Genomic DNA, 8,009 nt, shown 5'->3' with positions numbered 1-8,009 from the left:
CTGGGCCTAAATCCATCGTTTTTTTGCTACCCATGCCGTTCCAGTTTGGACCCAGCCAAATGCAAATCAGTCTTGACCATGTTTCCCATTGGAACAGTCCAGCCCAAACTGCCAAGCCAGGTCCTTCCTGGACTGGAAACAAGCATCCTAGGACTGGTTTCAGGGTATCACCCTTCATCAGCCAGGCTAGCTTAATTCCAGTGGCATTGGGAGCACGGGACCCACGTCTGAGCATACCCTTCCCACTTGGGGCAGCAAACGCAAAAAAGAACAAGTGATGGACGGAATGCTGAACAACGTCAAACATTCACCCCAGTACAGAGATCTGGGCCTAAATCCATAATTTTTTTGCTACGCATGCCGTTCCAGTTTGGACCCAGCCATATGCAAATCAGTCTTGACCCTGTTTCCCATTTGAACAGTCCAGCCCGAACTGCCAAGCCAGGTCCCTCCTGGACTGGAAACAAGCATCCCAGGACCGGTTTCAGGGCATCACCCTTCATCAGCCAGGCTAGCTTGATTCAAGTGGCATGGGGAGCACGGCACCCACGTCTGGGCATACCCTTCCCACTTGGGGCAGCAAATGCAAAAAAGAACAAGTGATGGACGGAATGCTGAACAATGTCAAACATTCACCCCAGTACAGAGATCTGGGCCTAAATCCATCGTTTTTTTGTTACCCATGTCGTTCCAGTTTGGACCCAGCCAAATGCAAATCAGTCTTGACCCTGTTTCCCATGGGAACAGTCCAGCCCGAACTGCCAAGCCAGGTCCATCCTGGACTGGAAACAAGCATCCTAGGACCGGTTTCAGGGTATCACCCTTCATCAGCCAGGCCAGCTTGATTCCAGTGGCATGGGGAGCACGGGACCCACGTCTGAGCATACCCTTCCCACTTGGGGCAGCAAATGCAAAAAAGAACAAGTGATGGATGGAATGCTGAGCAATGTCAAACATTCACCCCAGTACAGAGATCTGGGCCTAAATCCATCGTTTTTTTGCTACCCATGCCGTTCCAGTTTGGACCCAGCCATATGCAAATCAGTCTTGACCCTGTTCCCCATGGGAACAGTCTAGCCCAAACTGCCAAGCCAGGTCCTTCCTGGACTGGAAACAAGCATCCTAGGACCGGTTTCAGGGTATCACGCTTCATCTGCCAGGCTAGCTTGATTCTAGTGGCATGGGAAGCACGGGAGCCACGTCTGGGCATACCCTTTCCACTTGGGGCAGTAAATGCAAAAAAGAACAAGTGATGGACGGAATGCTGAACAAGGTCAAACATTCACCCCCAGTACAGAGATCTGGGCCTAAATCCATCGTTTTTTTGCTAATCATGCCTTTCCAGTTTGGACCCAGCCATATGCAAATCAGTCTTGGCCCTGTTTCCCATGGGAACAGTCCAGCCCGAACTGCTAAGCCAGGTCCTTCCTGGACTGGAAACAAGCATCCTACGACCGGTTTCAGGGTATCACCCTTCATCAGCCAGGCTAGCTTGATTCCAGTGGCATGGGGAGCACGGGACCCACGTCTGAGCATACCCTTCCCACTTGGGGCAGCAAATGCAAAAAAGAACAAGTGATGGATGGAATGCTGAGCAATGTCAAACATTCACCCCAGTACAGAGATCTGGGCCTAAATCCATCGTTTTTTTGCTACCCATGCCGTTCCAGTTTGGACCCAGCCATATGCAAATCAGTCTTGACCCTGTTCCCCATGGGAACAGTCTAGCCCAAACTGCAAAGCCAGGTCCTTCCTGGACTGGAAACAAGCATCCTAGGACCGGTTTCAGGGTATCACGCTTCATCTGCCAGGCTAGCTTGATTCTAGTGGCATGGGAAGCACGGGAGCCACGTCTGGGCATACCCTTTCCACTTGGGGCAGCAAATGCAAAAAAGAACAAGTGATGGACGGAATGCTGAACAAGGTCAAACATTTACCCCCAGTACAGAGATCTGGGCCTAAATCCATCGTTTTTTTGTTACCCATGCCGTTCCAGTTTGGATCCAGCCAAATGCAAATCAGTCTTGACCCTGTTTCCCATGGGAACAGTCCAGCCCGAACTGCCAAGCCAGGTCCTTCCTGGACTGGAAACAAGCATCCTAGGACCGGATTCAGGGAATCCCCCTCATCAGCCAGGCTAGTTTGATTCCAGTGGCATGGGGTGCACGGGACCCACGTCTGGGCATACCCTTCCCACTTGGGGCAGCAAATGCAAAAAAGAACAATTTATGGATGGAATGCTGAACAATGTCAAACATTCACACCCAGTACAGAGATCTGTGCCTAAATCCATCGTTTTTTTGCTACCCATGCCGTTCCAGTTTGGACCCAGCCTAATGCAAATCAGTCTTGACCCTGTTCCCCATTGGAACAGTCCAGCCCGAACTGCCAAGCCAGGCCATTCCTGGACTGGAAACAAGCATCCTAGGACCGGTTTCAGGGTATCACCCTTCATCAGCCAGGCTAGCTTGATTCCAGTGGCATGGGGAGCACGGGACCCACGTCTGGGCATACCCTTCCCACTTGGGGCAGCAAATGCAAAAAGGAACAAGTGATGGACGGAATGCTGAACAATGTCAAACATTCACCCCCAGTACAGAGATCTGGGCCTAAATCCATCGTTTTTTTGCTACCCATGCCATTCCAGTTTGGACCCAGCCATATGCAAATCAGTCTTGCCCCTGTTTCCCATGGGAACAGTCCAGCCCGAACTGCCAAGCCAGGTCCTTCCTGGACTGGAAACAAGCATCCTAGGACCGGTTTCAGGGTATCACCCTTCATCAGCCAGGCTAGCTTGATTCCAGTGGCATTGGGAGCACGGGACCCACGTCTGGGCATACCCTTCCCACTTGGGGCAGCAAACGCAAAAAAGAACAAGTGATGGACGGAATGCTAAACAATTTCAAACATTCACCCTAGTACAGAGATCTGGGCCTAAATACATCGTTTTTTTGTTACCCATGTCGTTTCAGTTTGGACCCAGCCAAATGCAAATCAGTGTTGACCCTGTTTCCCATGGGAACAGTCCAGCCCAAACTGCCAAGCCAGGTCTTTCCTGGACTGGAAACAAGCATCCTAGGATCGGTTTCAGGGTATCTCCCTTCATCAGCCAGGCTAGCTTAATTCCAGTGGCATGGGGAGCTCGGGACCCACGTCTGAGCATACCCTTCCCACTTGGGGCAGCAAATACAAAAAAGAGCAAGTGATGGATGGAATGCTGAGCAATGTCAAACATTCACCCCAGTACAGAGATCTGGGCCTAAATCCATCGTTTTTTTGCTACCCATGCCGTTCCAGTTTGGACCCAGCCATACACAAATCAGTCTTGACCCTGTTCCCCATGGGAACAGTCTAGCCCAAACTGCCAAGCCAGGTCCTTAATGGACTGGAAAAAAGCATCCTAGGACCGGTTTCAGGGTATCACGCTTCATCAGCCAGGCTAGCTTGATTCCAGTGGCATGGGAAGCACGGGACCCACGTCTGGGCATACCCTTTCCACTTGGGGCAGCAAATGCAAAAAAGAACAAGTGATGGACGGAATGCTAAACAATGTCAAACATTCACCCCAGTACAGAGATCTGGGCCTAAATACATCGTTTTTTTGTTACCCATGTCATTTCAGTTTGGACCCAGCCAAATGCAAATCAGTGTTGACCCTGTTTCCCATTGGAACAGTCCAGCCCAAACTGCCAAGCCAGGTCCTTCCTGGACTGGAAACAAGCATCCTAGGACCGGTTTCAGGGTATCACCCTTCATCAGCCAGGCTAGCTTAATTCCAGTGGCATGGGGAGCACGGGACCCACGTCTGAGCATACCCTTCCCACTTGGGGCAGCAAATGTAAAAAAGAACAAGTGATGGATGGAATGCTGAGCAATGTCAAACATTCACCCCAGTACAGAGATCTGGGCCTAAATCCATCGTTTTTTTGCTACCCATGCCATTCCAGTTTGGACCCAGCCATATGCAAATCAGTCTTGACCTGTTTCCCATGGGAAAAGTCCAGCCCGAACTGCCAAGCCAGGTCCTTCCTGGACTGGAAACAAGCATCCTAGGACCGGTTTCAGGGTATCACCCTTCATCAGCCAGGCCAGCTTGATTCCAGTGGCATTGGGAGCACGGGACCCACGTCTGGGCATACCCTTCCCACTTGGGGCAGCAAATGCAAAAAAGAGCAAGTGATGGACGGAATGCTGAACAATGTCAAACATTCACCCCCAGTACAGAGATCTGGGCCTAAATCCATCGTTTTTTTGCTACCCATGCCGTTCCAGTTTGGACCCAGCCAAATGCAAATCAGTCTTGACCCTGTTCCCCATGGGAACAGTCCAGCCCGAACTGCCAAGCCAGGCCTTTCCTGGACTGGAAACAAGCATTCTAGGACCGGTTTCAGGGCATCACCCTTCATCAGCCAGGCTAGCTTGATTCCAGTGGCATGGGGAGCACGGGACCCACGTCTAAGCATACCCTTCCCACTTGGGGCAGCAAATGCAAAAAAGAACAAGTGATGGATGGAATGCTGAGCAATGTCAAACATTCACCCCAGTACAGAGATCTGGGCCTAAATCCATCGTTTTTTTGCTACCTATGCCGTTCCAGTTTGGACCCAGCCATATGCAAATCAGTCTTGACCCTGTTCCCCATGGGAACAGTCTAGCCCAAACTGCCAAGCCAGGTCCTTCCTGGACTGGAAACAAGCATCCTAGGACCGGTTTCAGGGTATCACGCTTCATCTGCCAGGCTAGCTTGATTCTAGTGGCATGGGAAGCACGGGAGCCACGTCTGGGGATACCCTTTCCACTTGGGGCAGCAAATGCAAAAAAAAACAAGTGATGGATGGAATGCTGAACAAGGTCAAACATTCACCCCCAGTACAGAGATCTGGGCCTAAATCCATCGTTTTTTTGTTACCCATGCCGTTCCAGTTTGGATCCAGCCACAAGCAAATCAGTCTTGACCCTGTTTCCCATGGGAACAGTCCAGCCCGAACTGCCAAGCCAGGTCCTTCCTGGACTGGAAACAAGCATCCTAGGACCGGTTTCAGGGAATCCCCCTCATCTGCCAGGCTAGTTTGATTCCAGTGGCATGGGGTGCACGGGACCCACGTCTGGGCATACCCTTCCCACTTGGGGCAACAAATGCAAAAAAGAACAATTTATGGATGGAATGCTGAACAATGTCAAACATTCACCCCCAGTACAGAGATCTGTGCCTAAATCCATCGTTTTTTTGCTACCCATGCCGTTCCAGTTTGGACCCAGCCTAATGCAAATCAGTCTTGACCCTGTTCCCCATGGGAACAGTCCAGCCCGAACTGCCAAGCCAGGCCTTTCCTGGACTGGAAACAAGCATCCTAGGACCGGTTTCAGGGTATCACCCTTCATCAGCCAGGCTAGCTTGATTCCAGTGGCATGGGGAGCACGGGACCCACGTCTGGGCATACCCTTCCCACTTGGGGCAGCAAATGCAAAAAGGAACAAGTGATGGACGGAATGCTGAACAATGTCAAACATTCACCCCCCGTACAGAGATCTGGGCCTAAATCCATCGTTTTTTTGCTAATCATGCCATTCCAGTTTGGACCCAGCCATATGCAAATCAGTCTTGCCCCTGTTTCCCATGGGAACAGTCCAGCCCGAACTGCTAAGCCAGGTCCTTCCTGGACTGGAAACAAGCATCCTAGGACCGGTTTCAGGGTATCACCCTTCATCAGCCAGGCTAGCTTGATTCCAGTGGCATTGGGAGCCCGGGACCCACGTCTGGGCATACCCTTCCCACTTGGGGCAGCAAATGCAAAAAAGAACAAGTGATGGACGGAATGCTAAACAATGTCAAACATTCACCCCAGTACAGAGATCTGGGCCTAAATACATCGTTTTTTTGTTACCCATGTCATTTCAGTTTGGACCCAGCCAAATGCAAATCAGTGTTGACCCTGTTTCCCATTGGAACAGTCCAGCCCAAACTGCCAAGCCAGGTCCTTCCTGGACTGGAAACAAGCATCCTAGGACCGGTTTCAGGGTATCACCCTTCATCAGCCAGGCTAGCTTAATTCCAGTGGCATGGGGAGCACGGGACCCACGTCTGAGCATACCCTTCCCACTTGGGGCAGCAAATGTAAAAAAGAACAAGTGATGGATGGAATGCTGAGCAATGTCAAACATTCACCCCAGTACAGAGATCTGGGCCTAAATCCATCGTTTTTTTGCTACCCATGCCGTTCCAGTTTGGACCCAGCCATATGCAAATCAGTCTTGACCCTGTTCCCCATGGGAACAGTCTAGCCCAAACTGCCAAGCCAGGTCCTTCCTGGACTGGAAACAAGCATCATAGGACCGGTTTCAGGGTATCACGCTTCATCAGCCAGGCTAGCTTGATTCCAGTGGCATGGGAAGCACGGGACCCACATCTGGGCATACCCTTTCCACTTGGGGCAGCAAATGCAAAAAAGAACAAGTGATGGACGGAATGCTGAAAAATGTCAAACAATCACCCCCAGTACAGAGATCTGGGCCTAAATCCATCGTTTTTTTGCTACCCATGCTGTTCCAGTTTGGACCCAGCCAAATGCAAATCAGTCTTGACCCTGTTCCCCATGGGAACAGTCCAGCCCGAACTGCCAAGCCAGGCCTTTCCTGGACTGGAAACAAGCATCCTAGGACCGGTTTCAGGGCATCACCCTTCATCAGCCAGGCTAGCTTGATTCCAGTGGCATGGGGAGCACGGGACCCACGTCTGGGCATACCCTTCCCACTTGGGGCAGCAAATGCAAAAAAGAACAAGTGATGGACGGAATGCTGAACAATGTCAAACATTCACCCCAGTACAGAGATCTGGGCCTAAATCCATCGTTTTTTTGTTACCCATGTCGTTCCAGTTTGGACCCAGCCAAATGCAAATCAGTGTTGACCCTGTTTCCCATTGGAACAGTCCAGCCCGAACTGCCAAGCCAGGTCCTTCCTGGACTGGAAACAAGCATCCTAGGACCGGTTTCAGGGTATCACCCTTCATTAGCCAAGCTAGCTTGATTCCAGTGGCATGGGGAGCACGGGACCCACGTCTGAGCACACCCTTCCCACTTGGGGCAGCAAATGCAAAAAAGAACAAGTGATGGATGGAATGCTGAGCAATGTCAAACATTCACCCCAGTACAGAGATCTGGGCCTAAATCCATCGTTTTTTTGCTACCCATGCCGTTCCAGTTTGGACCCAGCCATATGCAAATCAGTCTTGACCCTGTTCCCCATGGGAACAGTCTAGCCCAAACTGCCAAGCCAGGTCCTTCCTGGACTGGAAACAAGCATCCTAGGATCGGTTTCAGGGTATCACGCTTCATCTGCCAGGCTAGCTTGATTCTAGTGGCATGGGAAGCACGGGAGCCACGTCTGGGCATACCCTTTCCACTTGGGGCAGCAAATGCAAAAAAGAACAACTGATGGACGGAATGCTGAACAAGGTCAAACATTCACCCCCGGTACAGAGATCTGGGCCTAAATCCATTGTTTTTTTGTTACCCATGCCGTTCCAGTTTGGATCCAGCCAAATGCAAATCAGTCTTGACCCTGTTTCCCATGGGAACAGTCCAGCCCGATCTGCCAAGCCAGGTCCTTCCTGGACTGGAAACAAGCATCCTAGGACCGGTTTCAGGGAATCCCCCTCATCAGCCAGGCTAGCTTGATTCCAGTGGCATGGGGTGCACGGGACGCACGTCTGGGCATACCCTTCCCACTTGGGGCAGCAAATGCAAAAAAGAACAAGTGATGGACGGAAAGCTGAACAATGTCAAACATTCACCCCTGTACAGAGATCTGGGCCTAAATCCATCGTTTTTTTGTTACGCATGTCGTTCCATTTTGGACCCAGCCAAATGCAAATCAGTCTTGACCCTGTGCCCCATGGGAACAGTCCAGCCCGATCTGCCAAGCCAGGTCCTTCCTGGACTGGAAACAAGAATCCTAGGACCGGTTTCAGGGAATCCCCATCATCAGCCAGGCTAGCTTGATTCCAGTGG

The sequence above is a fragment of the Pleurodeles waltl genome, chromosome 10 (assembly GCF_031143425.1).
Source record: "Pleurodeles waltl isolate 20211129_DDA chromosome 10, aPleWal1.hap1.20221129, whole genome shotgun sequence".
Taxonomy (NCBI): Eukaryota; Metazoa; Chordata; class Amphibia; order Caudata; family Salamandridae; genus Pleurodeles; species Pleurodeles waltl.
This window is presented reverse-complemented; position numbering follows the sequence as displayed.